This window comes from Papio anubis, chromosome 3 (genome assembly GCF_008728515.1).
Source record: "Papio anubis isolate 15944 chromosome 3, Panubis1.0, whole genome shotgun sequence".
NCBI classification, from domain to species: Eukaryota; Metazoa; Chordata; class Mammalia; order Primates; family Cercopithecidae; genus Papio; species Papio anubis.
The window spans coordinates 111,173,244-111,192,937 of NC_044978.1; the positions used below are offsets into that span (position 1 = coordinate 111,173,244).

A 19,694-nucleotide genomic window follows, 5' to 3' on the forward strand; every position below is an offset into this window, starting at 1 on the left:
TGTGCTTTCCTGATTGATCAAAATACTTAAAATAATACAGAGAGTCATTGCTGAATTTTAAACAGAGAAGTGACATGTTGAGTATGACAGTTTTAAAATATGGCCACAAAATTCTTTGGCACTTGTCCCTTTGAGTCTAGGTTCTATGACTGCTGGGCCAACAGAATACAGCAGATATAATGCTGTGCCAGTTTCCAGGAAGTTGCCCATCTGGGAAACCTCTATTCTTTCTTTCGGTATAGATGTTCTTGGAAACAAGTCACTGTCTAGAAAGAGCTCTAAGCAACCCTGGAAAGCCCATATAGAAAGAAACTTAAAGTTCCTGGCCCTGAGTTGAGCTTCCAATCAGAGTCAACTTGCCAGCCATGTAAATTAGCCATCTTGGAAGTTCTTTAGCCTTTGAGTGTTTCTTTTGACTCCACATATAGTAGAGATGGTCCTGTCCCCCAAATTCTTGTCCAACTAGCAGACTTGGGGTTTAATAAATTATTATTGATTTTAAGCCCCTGAACTTTGAGGTGGTTTGTCATGTATCAATGGATGACTAGGACAATAGGACTGGTTTTTGTAAAAGTGACTGACATAGTTGTATTATGGAAGTATGACTGGAAAAAGCAAAACTAGAGATAGGGAAGTCACATGGAAGTCCACTGAAAGATCCAGAAGAAAAAAAGATGATGGCCAAAACTTAGGTAACTAGAGTTGGGAACACTTACAATGGTGAACGGCACACTTACCATGGGTATATTCTGTGGTAGGTAATTACACATTAATAAAGTGTCTAAAAAATAAAAGTAAAACACAATGTTCAGGTTATGGCTTGAACGATTACATATATAATTTTAATGCTCACGTGAAAATTCTATAAACAAATCTATTCCTCCTCGCACTTTTGCTTATTTCCATGACAATGCGAATGGTTATCTTGCCAGAAAATCTTAACTAGGCTCCTTAATTAATCACCAACGTTATATGCAATATTCTTACCCAACTTACCTGCATTTAAGAATAACCATTCCACACAAAATTGAATTGTCTCATGTTTTACTTTTATAGAAATATCAGTTTGAGAGAATTATGTTGGTAGGAGGTATTTTATAGTATATGCACACCATTAACTGCTCTATTTATCCTAGGCTTTTTTCTTCAGCCATGCTGCTAATGTGTGCTGAATTGTATCAACCTCTCAATTTCTTTCACTCAGTTGACTAAATTTGTTTTAGTCACAACTTACATTGAAGGGCTTAAGCACTTCAACAAAGCACAGCATTTCATTTATTTTAAGGATTTATTGAAAACATTATTTAATACATCATTCCAGTATTACCTATTTGCAAAAGAAAATGTATATATCAAGAAAAGTTATTTACCTCATAAATCAGTTTGAATTTGTTTTCTATGCGTAATATAAATTACACATTTGACTAGATTTTCTGCGGCCACCAGGAAGTTTAGAGTGAAATTTGTGGCTCAGATCTTATAATTACATAGACACTTATGATTTGCATGTCTATATCTTCACTTTCAATCCGGTCTTGAGCTGCCATTTTAGGTATTATTTACCTAACTATGATTTTTGTGTAGTTTTCTTCATGTTATTGGGTTATGTTAGAATTTTTGTGTTAGTTAGTAAAAAACAAATATTGCTGGCCTCAGTAGAAAAGGAGAATTTATAATAAAAATCTCAGGAAAGTATAGAATCTGGAGTTTTAATTTGTTAAGTTTCTTCTCTTTTTTTTGGTCTCTTATTTCTGCTCCTGCTCCCTCTATGCATATGCTGCATTTCGCCTAGATGTGGCAGGGAGGAAGGGAATATATCCACCACTCATAGATCCAAAACATTCATGGTACAGGTCTTATGTGAAAAATGTATCATTTTGTCTGCTTGTGGTGTTTGTCTTTCTCTGTCTCTCTGTCTCTCTCCCATACCAACCCTTGCTTCACACTTACTTACTCATTTTTACTCTCTCTACCAATTCCTAGATTTCTAACAAAGAGACTTCACTTGGATCAGCGTGGGGAAATTGCACACCTCCAATGCTAAATACAAAGGCCAGAAAGTTGTGGGTCAACCAGGAAGCCCAGTGGGCAGACAGGCATTTCGGTGCCAGATGATGTCTACCTCAGCATTCAGTAAGGTCCTTCAAACTCTTTGCAGAAAAGCTTATCATTATAATGAGCCATTGGTCCCCTCACAACCTAGGAGGTATATAACTTTAATCATTCCCATTTTACAGATAAGGCATGAGGAGTTTGTGACTTAATATATACAGAAAGTAAATAGCAAAGCTGGGATTTTTAACTGAGATGATCTTGTTCAAGTCTGAGATTTAGCCACTATGCTTCACTTATTTCTGTGGAAGGGAAGAAAAATGAGGGAGTTCCACCTAGTGCACTGCCCTCCTCATAATGCATTATCTAGAAGAGTTGACAGCTACAATTAGAGAATTAAATATCCAACACAGGACTTCCATACATCCATTGTTTTCAAATTAAGTTGTTAGTGCTGCAACACTTGCGCTATCCCAACAAAATAGATTTAATATATGAAATTATTTTAGGAAATATGGTCACATTTTTCTAAACCTTTATCTTTCACCAGATGTAGTCAGAATCAACATTGTTCCTCCCCCTACTTCCACCCCCCAAATTAATATTTTACAAAAACAATCTAATACGTAATGTATATTTGTATAATATTTACATAACTGTTAGTAACTAAAAATAGCAGAAACAGTCAAAACTAAGGTACAGCATTTAATTTTAATATAAACTTTTGACCTGTTTGGTATCTCATGAAAAGGTCGCTATAATAAATGAGAAGGAATTATACATTTTACCTTAGTTCCTGTTTACTTTGCATTTAAAGAAATGATTCAAGAATCAATATTCATTCATAATTTCTGAGGGCCTAGTATGTGCCAGGTACTAAACTAAGAGTGGAATAGTTATACATGCCATACATTTTGAAATAATAAAGAATCTTTCAAAGTAGATATTAAGATTCAATTTTTCAGATGAGGCAAAATTATGCAGAAAACTTAAGTTGATTCTGAAAATGATAGACCAGAATCTGAGTTTCCTTCATCCTAACAAACATTTTATTCTACAGCGCTCCATGAAAATCTGAAAGCTGCATTTCTAAAAATCTTCTCGGTAATTAGAGCCTGATCAAAATTGTCATTATTATAAACTGTCTCCCTCTCAAAAGAGCTATATATGTATGAAGGCTGACCAACTCTTCACTGCTTCACTTAGGACAGGCTGGGTCAAAACTATGATAATTGATAGATATAGGATGAGGCTGCATACCTAATGGAAATGTTAAGCACAAAGCAACTTCTGTCAACATAAATGATTGGTTCTTTAAATGGCAGCACAATTTAAGAATGACATACTGAATCAATCCCTAACTAATTGAAAAATTAATTAGTGCCTGTCATTTTAACTCTGAGTATGTTTAAGCTTGAGTGTGAATATAGTTAACCAGCTTCCTGCAAGAAGCCAGTTTCAAAATTCAGTGCAACTGTTGCCTACATTTTTCACAAGATAAGATATCATCCTTTGTGGTCTTATGTACCTTAAGGCTTAAAAATCCATCAACCCACTAATATCTATCAATGACAAACTAGTAAATTGTGTCATTGTTATTATATCTCTTTTATTGTATGTCTTGTAAATTTAGCTATTGCTGCTGGCCTCATTAGGGTCTATTAGATTTATTAATCCTAGAAAGATAACAAAATGTGTTTATGTTTACTATTTTCCCTAAAACTAAATGTTGAGTATTTTAATATATTGAATATGATAAAGGATCAAAAAACATAACACAGGTAAGCATAAACACTGATAATGACTTCTTTAGAAGACACAATTTATACATCTATTACTTATTATTATAGCTCCTTTAGCCATCATGGAAGTGAAGTCCAAGAGTCATTCTATCAGGGCTAAGGACTCAACATCTACTGAGTACCTACTAGTAGCCATACTGTATATTAATGTTCTGTGCTTATCCTTCAATATAGTCTTATGAAGTAAATATTATTATCTCCATCCAGCAGATAACAAACAGAGAATCTAAGAGGCAAAACTTTTTATTAAAGGCCCCATAGCCAATGCGGTATTAAGTATAAGCAAGTCTGTGTTCATTCTATAGCACTAGACTCTATCCTACTTGTAGATATGAGAACAGACAGTTCAGAAATATGGAAACATAATTAGTAAAGAAATAGAAAATAAAATGCTCATATGTGGGAATGGAAGAAATGTAAATCTAAATAATCATAATACTTCATGTGTATCTGTAAAAGAAATATTGACTTAAAATGTTAATACTCAAAGCTGGTGAAAATTTAACACATGCCCAATCCTACTTTGCTTGAGCAACAGTAACATATTACAGTATTTTAGAAAAGTGTTTGGAATTGTGTACCACTAGTCAAAATATGTTTATTCATCTTAATTCTATGATCTATTTCTGAAAATCTAGCCTGAGAAAACAATACAAAATAGCAAATCTGCTTTTATATAAAGATATTAATCATCACATATGGAAATGGTCATGTAAATTATTATGCAACCATTGGATAGAATATTATGCAAAATAATATGGTTTGGCTCTGTGTCTACATCCAAATCTCACCTTGAATTGTAATACAAATTGCAAGGACAATTGTAATTTGCATTTGTAATCTGAATTGTAATTGTTGAGGGGTGGACCTGGTGGGAAGTAATTGGATCTTGGGAGTGGTTTTCCTCATGCTGTTCTTGTGATAGTGAGTGAATCCTCACAAGATCTGATGGTTTTATAAATGGCAGTTTTTTCTGCTCTCTCTCTCTCCTGCTGCCATGTAAGATGTGCCTTGCTTTCCCTTCACCTTCTACCATAATTGTAAGTTTCCTGAGCCCTCACTCCAGACATGTGGGACTGTGAGACAATTAAGCATCTTCCCTTTATAAATCACCCAGTCTATGGTAATATCTTTATAACAGTGTGAAAATGGACTAATACAGAGAATTGGTACTGAGAGTTGGGGCACTGCTGTAAAAATAACCTGAAAATATGGAAGCAACTTTGAAACTGGGTAGTGAGCAGAGGTTGGAACTGTTTGGAGGGCTCAGAAGATGATAGGAAGATGTGGGAAAGTTTGGAACTCCCTAGAGACATGTTGAATGGTTTTGACCAAAATGCTGATAGTGCTATAGACAATGAAGTTCAGGCTGAAGTTGTCTCAGATGGAGATGAGAAATTTATTGAGAACTGGAGTAAAGGTCACTCTTGCTATGCTTTAGCAAAGAGATCGGTGACATTTTGCCCTTTCCCTAGAGATCTACAGAACTTTGAACTTGAGAGAGATGGTCTGAAATTGGATCTTATGTTTAAAAAGGAAGCAGGGCTTAAAAGTTTGGAAATTTTGCAGGCTGACCATGTGATAGAAAAGAAAAACCCATTTTCTGGGGAGAAATTCAAGCCAGGTGCAGAAATTTGCATAAGCAATGAGGAGCCAAATGTTAATCACCAAGACAATTGGGAAAATATCTCCAAAGCATGCCAGAGATCTTCATGGAAGCCCCTCCCATCACAGGCCCAGAGTCCTGTGATGGAAAATGGTTTTGTGGGCCAGGCCCAGGGATGTGCTGCTCTGTGCAGCCTCAGGACTTGGTTCCCATATCTTAGCTACTCTAGCTCCAGCCATGGCTAAAAGGGGTTACCATACAGTTCAGGCCATTGCTTCAGAAGGTGCAAGACACAGGCTAGCCACACAGAAGAGAAGAGTGGAGCTTTTGGAACCTCCACCTAGATTTCAGAGGATGTATGGAAATGCCTGGATATCCAGGCAGAAGTTTGCTGCAGGGATGGATCCTTCATGGAGAACCTCTGGTGGGGCAGGGCAGAAGGGAAATATGGGGTTAGAGTCCTCACACAAGGTCCCCACTGGGGCACTGCCTGGTGGAGCTGTGAGAAGAGGGCCACCATTTTCCAGACCACAAAATGGTAGACTACTGACAGCTTGCACCACGCACTTGGAAAAACCTCAGGCACTCAATGCCAGCCCAAGAAGGCAGCTATGGGGGTTGTACCATGCAAAGCCACAGAGGTGGAGCTGCCCAAAACCATGAGAGCCCACCCCTTGCATCAGTGTTCCATGGCTGTGAGAGGTGGAGTCAAAGAAAATTTTGAAGCTTTAAGATTTAATGACAGCCAGCTGGGTTTGGACTGGGTTTGGATTTCCATGAGGCCTGAAGCACCTTTGTTTTAGCCAGTTTCTCCTATTGTGTCCCCATTGTATCTTGGATGTAATTAACTTGTTTTTTATTTTATAGACTCATAGGCAGAAGGGATTTGTCTCAGATGAGACTTTTGATTTGGACTTCTGAATTAATGCTAGAATTAGTTAAGACTTTGGAGAACTATTGGGAGGGCATGATTGTGTTTTGAAATGTGAGTACATGAGATTTGGGAGAGGTCAGGGGCAGAATGATATGGTTTGGTGGTATCTCCACCCAAATCTCATCTTGAATCGTAATCGGAATTGTAATCTCCAGGTGTCAAGGTAGGGACCTGGTGGGAGGTGAGTGGATCATGGGGGTGGTTTTCCTCAGTCTGTTCTTGTGATAGCGAGTGAATTCTCACAAGATCTGACTGTTTTATAAATGACAATTTCCCCTCTTCTCTCTCCCTTTTTTGCTGCCATGTAAGGTGTGCCTTGCTTCCCCTTTGCCTTCTGCCATGATTGTAAGTTTCCTGAGGCCTCCTCAGCCATGCAAAACTGTGAATCAATTAAACCTATTTCCTGTAAAAATTACCCAGTCTCCAGTAGTATCTTTATAGCAATGTGAGAACAGACTAATATACAGATTTTATAATTATTACAAAAAAATCTTACTATCTTTAAAATATTATTATAAAGTAAAAGTATCTAGATACAATATTATATAAGAACTGTTATCAAAATTATATAAATATAGATAAAGGAAAAAAGATTGCATGGAAGCAAATAAAATTTCTAACAGGGCTGATGTTACTATGAATCATATATTTCCCATATCTACTATACACTTCATTAAAAAAAAAATGCTAAAAGAAAGAATACCAGAAGTCTATAACTAAGCCTGCAAATGAAAGTGTAGAATAATAATTGGGTGCAGTCAGTTCCTAAAAACAATAAGACAGTATCAATTATTTTGGAGAATGTATATACTTGACATCATCAGCAATGGTTTTCTTATGATGATAAAGCTTGACAAGATCAATCTAGAAGGGATATTTCCATCAATTAGTGGGATTTGTTCACCAGCAATTATCTACCAAATGAGATCATGAATCAAAAAGGGCTTGATTAGCTCTGGCATGTACATATTATGTTATTTTTGCTATTATCAGGAAAGGAATACAGGAACTATATATTCCTTTTGGGATCCAGATCTACTCAAGCTTGTTATCAGGGTGCTGTTCTATAAACTAGATATTTTTTCTTATTATACTCAGTGAACACATGTCCTTCTGTATGCTTGTGTCATATTTTTTTCTCCTCTATACATTATTCTTGAAATAATCACACTGAGGGAGGACATGGAAACTCACTTTTGCATTAGGTTGGTGCAAAAGTAATTGCAGTTTTTGCCATTAATACAATCTCTAATTTTGTGAATAGTAAGAATCAGCAAGAATCTGTAAAAGATTACACAGTGAAATCACAAATATTAATAACATTATAAAATCTAATAATAGTCACAGGATATTCATATGGAAATAAGTTCAAAATGTAATCATGTCTGGGTGTGGTGACTCACAACTGTAATCCCAACACTTCGAGATGCCAAGGTGGGTAGATCACTTGAGGTGAGGAGTTCAAGACCAGCCTGGCCAATGTGGTGAAAATCCATTTCTATCAAAAAATACAGAAAATTGGCTGGGCATAGTGGTGCATGCTTGTAATCCCAACTACTCAGGAGGCTGAAGCAGGAGAATCACTTGAACCCAGGAGACGAAGGTTGCAGTGAGCCGAGATAGCGCCATTGCACTCCAGTCTGGGCAACAAGAGTGAAATTCCTCTAAAAAAGAAAAATGCAATCAGGTCTTTAAATATTATGTTAAAGTACAGTTTTTATATAACAATCATTTTGTCAATTTAAAAAGTTTTTAAATCATTTTCTGCTTCAAAATAATTAATGTAGTTTTTTTTTTTTAATTTATTTATTATTATTATAATGCTGTAGGGTACATGTGCATACTGCAGGTTTGTTGCGATATGTATTTGTGCCTTGTTGGTGTGTGCTGCACCCATCAACTCATCATTTACATCAGGTATAACTCCTAACAATCCTCCCCCTCCCTCCCCATGATAGGGCCCCTCGTGTGTGATGTTCCCTCCTGAGCCCCAAAGTGATTCATTGTTCAGTTCCACCTAAGGAGTGAGAACATACGGTGTTTGGTTTTCTGTTCTGTGATAGTTTGCTAAGAATGATGGATTCCAGCTTGCATCCATGTCCCCACACCATCCTTTTATGGCTGCATAGTATTCCATGGTGTATATGTGCCACATTTTCTTAATCCAGTTCGTCACTGATGGACATTTAAGCCGATTCCAAGTCTGCTATTGTGAATAGTGCTTCAATAAACATACGTGTGCAAGTGTCTTTATAGCAGCATAATTTGTAATCTCTTGGGTATACCCAGCAATGGGATGGCTGGGTCATATGGCATCTAGTTCTAGATCCTTGAGGAATCGCCATACTGTTTCCATAATGGTTGAACTAGCTTACAATCCCACCAACAAGTGTGTTCTGGCTTTCCACATCCTCTCCCAGCACCTGTTGTTTCCTGACTTTTAATGATCGCCATTCTAACTGGTGTGAGATGGTATCTCGGTGGTTTTGATTTGCATTTCTCTGATACAGCGCCATATACTTTTCAGTCTGCTGCATGAATGTCTTCTTTGAGAAATGTCTGTTCATATCCTTTGCCCACTTTTGACAAGTTGCTTGTTTTTTTCTTATAAATTTGTTTGAGTTCTGTAGGTTCTGGATATTGGCCCTTTGTCAGGGACAGGATTGGCAAAAAATTTTCTCCCATTCTGTAGGTTGCCTGTTCACTCTGGATGGTAGTTTCTTTTTGCTGTGCAGAAGCTCTTTAGCTTAATGAGATCCCATTTGTCAATTTTGGCTTTTGCTGCCTGCTGCTTTTGGTGTTTTAGGACATGAAGTCTTTGCCCATGCCTATGTCCTGAATGGTACTACCTAGGTTTTCCTCTAGGTTTTTATGGTATTAGGTCTAACATTTTAAGTTTCTAATCCATCTTGAATTAATTCTCAGATAAGGAGTAAGGAAAGGATCCAGTTTCAGCTTTCTGCTTATGGCTAGCCAATTTTCCCAGCATCATTTATTAAATAGGGAATCCTTTCCCCATTTCTTGTTTCTCTCTCTCAGGTTTGTCAAAGATCGATGGCTGTAGATGTGTGTGGTATTATTCCTGAGGACTCTTGTTCTGTCTCCCATTGGTCTATATCTCTGTTTTGATACTCAGTACCATGCTGTTTTGGTTACTGTAGCCTTGTGTATAGTTTGAAGTCAGGTAGCCGTGATGCCTCCAGCTTTGTTCTTTGACTTAGGATTGTCTGTGGAGGATGCTGGCCTTTTTGTCTCCATATGAACTCTTAAAGCAGCTTTTTTCCACCCTGTGAAGAAACTCATTGGTAGTTTGATGGGGATGGCATTGAATCTATAAATTACCTTGGGCGTATGGCCATATTTTCATGATATTGATTCTTCCTATCCATGAGCATGGTATGTTCTTCCATTTGTTTGTGTCCTTTTTATTTCACTGAGCAGTGGTTTGTAGTCCTCCTTGAAGAGGTCCTTTACATCCCTTTGTAAGTTGATTCCTAGGTATTTGATCTCTCTTTTGAAGCAATTTCGTGAAATTTGGAAGTTCATTCATACTTGGCTCTGTGTTTGTCTGTTACTGTGTATAAGAATGCTTGTGATTTTGCACATTAATTTTGTATCCTGAGACTTTGCTGAAGTTGCTTATCAGCTTAAGGAGATTTTTGGGCCTAGGACAATGGGGTTTCTAAATATACACCACACTGCAAACAGGGACAATTTGACTTCTTTCTTTTCCTAACTGAATACCCTTGATTTCTTCGCCTGATTGCCTCTAGCCAGAACTTCCAACACTATGTTGAATAGGAGTGGTGAGAGGGCATCCCTGTTCGCCAGTTTTCAAGCAAATTCTTCCAGTTTTTTTGGCCTATTCAGTATGATATTGGCTGTGGCTTCTCATAAATAGCTCTATTATTTTGAGGTACGCTCCACTACCACCGAATTTATTGAGCGCTTTTAGCATGAAGGGCTGTTGAATTTTGTCAAAAGCCTTTTCTGCATCTATTGGAGATAATCATGTGGTTCTTTGGTTCCTTTGGTTCTGTTTATATGCTGGATTATGTTTATTGATTTGCAATGCTGAACCAGCCTTGCATCCCAGGGATGGCTTCCACTGATCATGGTGGATGTTTTGATGTGTTGTTGAACTGCCGCTACATTTTATTTGAGGATTTTTGCATCGAGCACCATCAGGATGTTGGTCTAAAAATTTCTTTTTTTGTTGTATCTCGCCTTTGCATCAGATGATGCTGGCCTCATAAAATGAGCAGGGAGGATTCTATTACTGGAATAGTTTCATAATGAATTACACTAACTCCTCCTTGTACCTCTGGGTGAAATTCCTGTTGTGAATCCATCTGGTCCTGACCTTTGGCCAGGTGGCTGCCAGAATTGTTGCCTCAATTTCAGACTAAGTATTGAATTTTGTCTAGGGATTCAACTTCTTCCTGGTTTAGTCTTGGAAGAGTGTAAGTGTCCAGGAAATTATCCATTTCTTTCTAGATTTTCCAGTTTATTTGCGTAGAGGTGCTCGTATGTATTCTGATGGTAGTTTGTATTCTGGGTCTGCATATATTCCCTTTATCATTTTGCCCTGCCGATTTGATTCTTTCTCTTTTCTTTTATTAGTCTGCTAGTGGTCTGTCAATTTTGTTGATCTTTTTCAAAACCAACTCCTGGATTCACGATTTTTTGGAGGGTTTTGTGTCTCTATCTCCTTCAGTTCTGCTCTTGATCTTAGCTATTTCTTTGCCTTCTGCTAGCTTTCTAATGGGTTGCTCTGCTTCTCTAGTTCTTTAATCATGTATGTTAGAGTGTCAATTTTAGATCTTTTCCTACTTTCTGTGGGCATTTCTAGTGCTATAAATTTCCTCTACACACTGCTTTTAAATGTGTCCCAGAGATTCTGGTGGTTGTATCTTTGTTCTCATTGGGCTCTAAAGAATATCTTTATTTCTATTTCATTTCAGATGTACCCAGTAGTCATTCAGGAGCAGGTTGTTCAGTTTCCCATGTAGTTGGAGCGGTTTGGATTTCCTGAGTTTCTTAGTCCTGAGTTCTAGTTTGATTGCACTGTGGTCTGAGAGACAGTTTGTTATAATTTCTGTTCTTGTACATTTGCTGAGGAGTGTTTTCACTTCCAATTACGGTCAATTTTGGGAGTAAGTACTTATGTGGTGCTGAAAGAATGTATATTCTGTTGATTTGGGGTGGGAGAGTTCTATAGATGTCTATTAGGTCTGCTTCTTGCTGCAGAGATGAGTTCAATTCCTGATATCCTTGTTCACTCTTTTTTGTCTCATTGGCTGACCTGCCCAATGTTGACAGTGGAGGTTGAAGCTCCCCATTATTATTGTATGGAGTCTAAGTCTCTTTGTAAGTCTCTAAGGACTTGCTTTATGAATCTGGGTGCTCCTGTATTGGGTGCATATATATTTAGATAGTTAGCTCTTTCCTGTTGAATTGATCCCTTTACCATTATGTAATGGCCCTTCTTTGTCTCTTTTTATCTTTGATGGCTGAAAGTCTGTTTTATCAGAGGACTAGTATTGCAACCCCCACTTTTTTGTTCTCATTTGTTTGGTGCAATCTTCCTCCATCCCTTTTATTTTGGAGCCTATGTATGTCTCTGCGTAGAGATGGGTCTCCTGAATACAGCAGACTGATGGGTCTTGACTCTTTATCCAGTTTGCTGGTCTGTGTCTTTAATTGGACCCATTTAATGCATTTTTAAGGTTAAGATTGTTATGTGTGAACTTGATCCCGCCATTATGATATTAACTGGTTATTTTGCTCGCTAGTTGATGCAGTTTCTTCTTAGTTCATGGTCTTTACATTTTCGCATGTTTTGAGATGGCTGCTACCGGTTGTTCCTTTCCATGTTTAGTGCTTCCTTCAGGGTCTCTTGGCAGGCCTTAGTGGTGACAAAATTTAAGCATCTGCTTATCTGTAAAGGATTTATTTCTCCTTCACTTATGAAACTTAGTTTGGCTGATATGAAATTCTGGGTTTAAAATTCTTTTCTTTAAGAATGCTGGAATACTGGCCCCTCAATTTCTTCTGGCTTGAGAGTTTCTGCCGAGATCTGTTGTTAGTCTGATGGCTTCCCTTTGTGGTAACTGACTTTCTCTCTCTATTGCCCTTAAGATTTTCCTTCCACTAACTTCTTTGCGGACCTTGGCAATTATGTGTCTTGAGTTGTTCTCTCGAGGAGATTTTGTGGCGTTCTCTGCATTTCCTGGATTTGAATTTTGTTGGCCTGTCCTTAGGTTGAAGTTCTCCTGATGACATCCTGAAGAGTGTTTTTCCAATCCTGGTTCCATTTTCCCCTCACTTCTCTTTTGCGCACCCTAACACTTTGAGATTGGTCTTTTTATTAATCACGGTGGTTGAGTTCATTTCTTTTTCTTTTTCTTTTGGTTTCTTCTTCTCGCTTCATTGTTTTGATTTGATCCCAACGATAATTTCTTTTTCACCCCAGCTGGATCGAGTCGTTACTGAAGTTTGTGCATTTGTCACGATTTCGTGGTCATGGTTTTCTATCTCTTTTATTTCGGTTATGACCTTCGACACTCATTTTAGCCATCAATTCTTCCACTTAAGATTTTAGTTTTTATGGGGCTTGGTACTTTACCTCCTGAATTTGAGAAATTTGATGGACTGAAGCTTTTCTCTCATCTCACAAAGTCATTCTCCCACCAGTTTTGATCCGTTGTTGATGGCGATTACGCCTTTGCCGGGAGATGCGCTTCATTTTTGAATTTCCAGCTTTTCGCCCGCTTTTTCCTCTATATCTTTGTGGTTTTATCTGCCTCTGGTCTTTGATGATGGTGGATGTAATTGATGGTTTTTAGTGTCCTTCCTGTTTATTAAGTTTCTAACAGTCGGGACCCTCAGCTTGCAGCGCACATGCACTGCTGGAGGTTGCTGGAGGTCCTCCAGACCCTGTTTGCTCGCATCAGCAGCAGAGGCTGCAGAAGATGAATATTTCTGAACAGCGAGTGTACCTGTCTTGATCTTGCTTTGGAAGCTTCCTCTCAGGGGTGTACCCCACCCCCTGTGAGGGTGTCAGACTGCCCCCGTGGGGATGCCTCCCAGTTAGGCTACTCAGGGGTCAGGGACCTGCTTGAGCAGGAGTCTGTCCTTCTCAGATCTCAACCTCCGTGTTGGGAGATCCACTGCTCTCTTCAAAGCTGTCAGGACAGAGTCATTTTGCGGCCCTGCAGAGGTGTCTGCTGCCTTTGTTATTGCTTCTACTGTGCCCTGTCCCCAGAGGTGAGCCTGAGACAGACAGGTTTCTCGTGAGCCGCCGTGAGCTCCACCCAGTTCGAAGCCTCCCAGCAGCTTTGTTTACCTACTTAAGCCTCAGCAATGGTGGGCTCTCCCCTGTAGCTCCTCCTCGCTAAGCTGCCTTATGGTAGATCACAGACTGCTGTGAGCAATGAGGGAGGTCTGCGGGTGTGGGACCCTCCTGGCTGTGGGTGTGTGGGATATGATCTCCTGGTGTGCCTGTTTCTGTCTTCAAAGCTTGTGCATTGGCTGGGAGTTACCCGATTCTCCAGGTAAGCAGGTGTCTCCAGTTCCCCCGGCTAGGAAAAGGGATTCCCTTCCCCTTGTGCTTCCCAGGTGAGGTACCGCCTCGCCCCTGCTTCAGCTCTGGCTGGTCGGGCTGCAGCAGCTGACCAGTACTGATCGGCCCCGCATTCCCAGTGAGGACAAACCTGTGCACCTCAGTTGAAATTGCTGAAATCACCGGTCTTCTGTGTCGCTGGCGCTGGGAGTTGGAGACTGGAGCTGCTCCTATTCCTAATGTAGTTTTAAATTACTACATCAAGTAGTATCCCATATCAATACTGCTCACTGATATATCATTTACATATTTCCTAATAGATATCAGGTAAAATATTATGAATCTTTAATCAACTAAATTTAAGACTTCAAATGTTTTTATTGAGATTCATTAAACTAACAAAATTTAATAAACAAAAATGCAATAAATAGTACTTTCCAATATAATATAAATGGGAGGAGCTTTTGCATAGCATTTACTGTTTATCTCACAATGACTTCCACTTTTCCTGCTTGTTTTTCAATCAGATTTATTCTGTTTTCTCAGGTACGTTAATTTGCCCCTTCAAATTCACAGGTCATGTCTAGTATCTCTAGGCTTCCCACCATCTTTCCCCACCTTTGTTGCTTTTGTCTAAAGGGATAATAGGCTTCTTGGAAAAATATTTTGTAGGTGACATAGGTTTTACATGAAATTGCAGGGGAACTAGGGAAAGGTGGCATATGTGGGCATATGTTGGTTTTGAAATGATTTCAAGACTGTAAAGCAGAAGGAAATCTAGCACTTTCAGAAATAGCAAAGGAGAAAGATTTCTGTAGATATCTGTAACTGTTCATGTAATTTTGAATTTTCTATTTTTCACACTTTACAAGGATCTCAAATTTGTACATGATTGTCTTTTTGTGGCATTTGTTGCAGCCTAAAAAAGTGCTCATTGTTATCTCAGTACATAACATCCTTGATAATTCTTTAGAGATGCATCGACTCAGTAGGAATCAGTTACCATTGGACACTAATAAGCAACAGCAGTCTGAAACAGAGGAACATTAACACAACAGCTTAGGAAATGTAAGGCAGCATGACTCATGATATACCTGATTCAAGCTATTGATGCATAATGGGCACAAAAATAAAATCTGTGCCCTTTAATATTAAGAACAGAGGCCGGGCGCGGTGGCTCAAGCCTGTAATCCCAGCACTTTGGGAGGCCGAGGCGGGTGGATCACGAGGTCAGGAGATCGAGACTATCCTGGCTAACATGGTGAAATCCCGTCTCTACTAAAAATACAAAAAACTAGCCGGGCGTGGTGGCGGGTGCCTGTAGTCTCAGCTACTTGGGAGGCTGAGGCGGGAGAATGGCGTGAACCCGGGAGGCGGAGCTTGCAGTGAGCCAAGATCACGCCACTGCACTCCAGCCTGGGAGCACAGCGAGATTCCGTCTCAAAAAAAAAAAAAAAAAAAAAAAAAGAACAGAAGCCTGGCAAACCCCTTCCAAATAGCCACTCTATGTAGAATGAAAACATGCTGTTGCTTTTTCTCACATGCATATGAAGAGTGAGAAGTTTAAAAGACTAGAGGGAAAAAAAGTAATACCTCAAAATTATATGTGACAATATGTCCTTTGGTAAACCTACTTGTGAAAGATAAAAGAGATGTTTTAGACAAACAAAACCCATGCCTGGCTAAACTAAGCAATGATCCTGGAAGATCATTGCCTCATTTCCCATTGTGTTTCTACTGTGCTAATGCATGTCAAGCATTTAGAAAAGTTTCTGGCCCATAGAAACATTTTTTTTTTCTTTTTTTATTCAGAGAGACAAGGTCTCACTATATTGCCCAAGCTTGTCTCAAACTCCTGGGTTCAAGTAATCCTCCTTCCTCAGTCTCCCAAATTGCTGAGATTACAGATGTGAGCCATCACACCCAGCCCAGAAATATTTAATAAATATTTGCTACTACTACTATGGCTGTGGCTACTGTTGCTGATGCTATGGCTAGTACTACTATTGACTACAAAATTGAAATCTCTAGTGCAAAGTAACACAATAATCTTCCTTTGAAATCAGGAAATTGAAACAAGACTTCAATCTATATCATTTACTAGTTGTGTGGCCCTTGGGAAATTAAAATAACTTTTGGAACCTCCTTTCCAAAAGTTATTTTGGAAGGTCCTCCTCCCTGTTCTGTCCTTAAAATGAAGGTATTAATAATAATGTTTCATGAAATTGTTATTAGAATGTCATGAAATTAAGTGTGATATATACATACAATCAGTTATTAGCATTCTACATATTACGGTGCAGATTTAAAATTAAATGATTCTTTCTGTCTTTTGTTGGGGCTAATTTTGATGTGACAATTTCTAAATTTTTACCACGAGTATAAGTCACAGGATATAATATAGTCTTTCCAGCATCACACTATATGAACTTGAAAATAAATTCTATCTGTTCTCCCCCCTGCCCCATTTCCTTCACAAACAGCAATGTACTTACTAATTTGTGCTACCTGGCTGCTTGGTTACCAGAATAAATGTATTAGAACCATCAGATTTGGTTAAAATACTTCCCTTCTCAGGGAATGTTTAAATGAATTTGCATAAAAATAGAACTGGCATACAACAGTTCTGCAACAATAAATATTATTCTATCCACTTATCATAAACTCTGGAGTTCTTTGCCTTGCATTCAGCAATTCCAGCAGTTAATCCCTTAGGCAAAATTCATTTGCTGCACATCTACTATATACTAAAACATAATTTTAGAAACAGTATGAATATGACATTAAAATGTTCCTGCCTGGCCAGGCGTGGTGGCTCACGCCTGTCATCCCAGCACTTTGAGAGGCTGAGGCAGGCAGATCACGACGTCAGGAGTTCGAGACCAGCCTGGCCAACATAGTGAAACCCATCTCTACTAAAAACACAAAAAATTAGCCAGGTGTGGTGGCAGGCACCAGTAATCCCAGCTACCCCAGAGGCTGAGGCAGGAGAATTGCTTAAATCTGGGAGGTGGAGGTTGCAGTGAGCCAAGATTACGCCATTGCACTCCAGCCTGGGCAACAGAGTGAGACTCTGTCTCAGAAAAAAAAAAAAAAAAAAAAAATTCCTGCCCTTGAGGACCATACAGCTCCATTATTAAAGCAAGGTATATATTCACAAAAACAACCAAAACACAAAAACTTAAAATGAATTTTATTAATTTCATAGAGCACAGAAGGCAAAGCCAATTATATGAATTGATGGAGGAATAAATCATCAATAAATTGATGAAGGAGAATAAATCTGAAGTATTCTGAAAGTTTTGAAAATATTCACAAAGATCTAAGTCTAAATTTGAAGCCTGAATCACTACTTTGAAAAGTCTGTCTTCTTTCTCCTCTTCTCTTTTTCTCTTTGACCACTTTACTTCAAAAACATTACCACCAGGCAACTGCTTGAATTGGATAAATTGCTATAGAGACATTTGGTATGTGGCCCCAAAATGCTGTTTCCTACTTTATTTGATGATGCTTAGCGTTTGGTTTTCAGGTGAGATTCCTTCTGAGTTTATACCTTCAGCATCAAAAGTAATACTTTTATTCCAGCAAGTAGACAGATAAATATGTTCACCTAAGTATAGTTGGCTCTATATAAATAGACTCTTTATATATGACCCTATAACCTAAATATCCTCTTAGTATTAATAGTTATCTTTCTTTGTGATTTCCCCTCTTTGAGGATTTCTTGCTTTTTGGTGACCCAGAAGACTCCCTTGGGATTTGCTGTCAGTAAATAATTACATTAAAATTCTCTATCTGTGAGATTATTTATTCATTGGAGATTATTAACGCTCTCATGGCCAAACAGCGCGTGGCTAGAATGCAAGGGAGGTCTTCTTTCCTTACTGTTCTTTCCATACCACTGTGATTTTTCCTTCTCTCAGTCAGCCTTTGTCTTTTGAGGTGCATGCCACCTTAGGCTACCTTTTCCACAATTCTTTACATTATCTACCAACTTTTATTTTTATTTTATTTTTATTTTTTTTGCTTTCTAAAATTTATTTATTTATTTTTTATTATTATTATGCTTTAAGTTCTAGGGTACATGTGCATAACGTGCAGGTTTGTTACATATGTATACTTCTGCCATGTTGCTGTGCTGCACCCATCAACTCATCAGCACCCATCAACTCGTCATTTACATCAGGTATAACTCCCAATGCAATCCCTCCCCCCCCCCCCCCTCCCCATGATAGGCCCCGGTGTGTGATGTTCCCCTTCCTGAGTCCAAGTGATCTCATTGTTCAGTTCCCACCTATGAGTGAGAACATGCGGTGTTTGGTTTTCTGTTCTTGTGATAGTTTGCTAAGAATGATGGTTTCCAGCTGCATCCATGTCCCTACAAAGGACACAAACTCATCCTTTTTTATGGCTGCATAGTATTCCATGGTGTATATGTGCCACATTTTCTTAATCCAGTCTGTCACTGATGGACATTTGGGTTGATTCCAAGTCTTTGCTATTGTGAATAGTGCCGCAATAAACATCACTTCTCGGCCTTTTGGCTAAGATCAAGTGTAGTATCTACCAACTTTTAGATCATACCTCCACATTTAGCTTCACTTTTCTCAACTAACTCACACCTTTTCTTTCATTACAACTCAGCTTATTTCAAGATCTAAGTGAGTTTTAACAACTACCTATAGGTGAATAATGCTAAATCCATGTTCTGGCATCCTTCTTTCTCTTCAACTCAGGAATAATTCCTCCTCCTGGATCTATTCATTCCAAACCATTCTAGAACTCTAAACTGTAGATTTTCTTGCCTCCTTCTTGTATCTGAGTTTAAAAAATATTTGTGTGTGTTGTTCCCCTATAGCATGTAAATATTGTTAATTATCTGACATTGTCCCCAGAAAAGTTTTTAATCAATTTCCCTTCATAATTTGCTGCTTCCTTCTGTCCTCTTTACCACCAACTTCTTTAAGAAAGAAGTTTCTACCTCTACTTCTTCACCACATTGCAATTTGGCTCCTAATAGTAAACTGTACTGAAATTTCTGGAATGAAAGTCAGCAGTGACTTCTTATTTGTCAAATTCACCCCTATCTTACGTTCTTATCTCTGTTTCTACATCTGGTTCATCACTGCCTCCTCTTCCCTTCTATTCTTATGTATTAATTTTACCCAAGAGGAGTCGAACACCATTAGTTACTAAACAGTCATTTCCTGTCTTCTTTCCCTCACTGGCAAATCCCATTGCCTATAACAAAGGCTGAAAATGAATGTTCTTCTCTTTCCTGAACCTCCCTTAAGATTTTGGTGGCGTATGGTGAGTTCTTTCCAATGAGACAAAGAAATGTCTTCTACCAAGTCTTCTCAAAAACACTTACTCCACAAATAGAAAGGGAGATGAAAGATCAAAATTCTCATCCATTCTCTTGTTCCCTGCTATATGTGGACTGCTTGTACAAGTAAATGATACTTGCAGCTTTGGGAACCATTTTTTGACAATAAGGTCATAGGCAAAAAAAAAAAAAAAAAAAAAAAGGTGAAAAGACTCTTAGTCCTTGATGACAGTGAGAGTGACCAAATGAACCCTGCAATTGCTGACATGCTGATTTCTTGTTCAAAAAGAATAAACACCTTTTTTGGTAACTCACCTTTAACTTTTTATTACCAGTCCTCGTCTCAATTCATCTCACCTTTAAACCCATTTAATCATTTGGCTCCAACTATAACACACTGCATGTGCATA

At 38.4% G+C, this 19,694-nt stretch overlaps 1 pseudogene; it reads left to right on the forward strand.

Annotated features, from left to right (window-relative positions):
• Positions 1–18,482: 18,482 nt before the first annotated feature.
• Positions 18,483–18,585, forward strand: LOC116274383 (annotated as a pseudogene).
• The last annotated feature ends 1,109 nt before the right edge of the window (positions 18,586–19,694 follow it).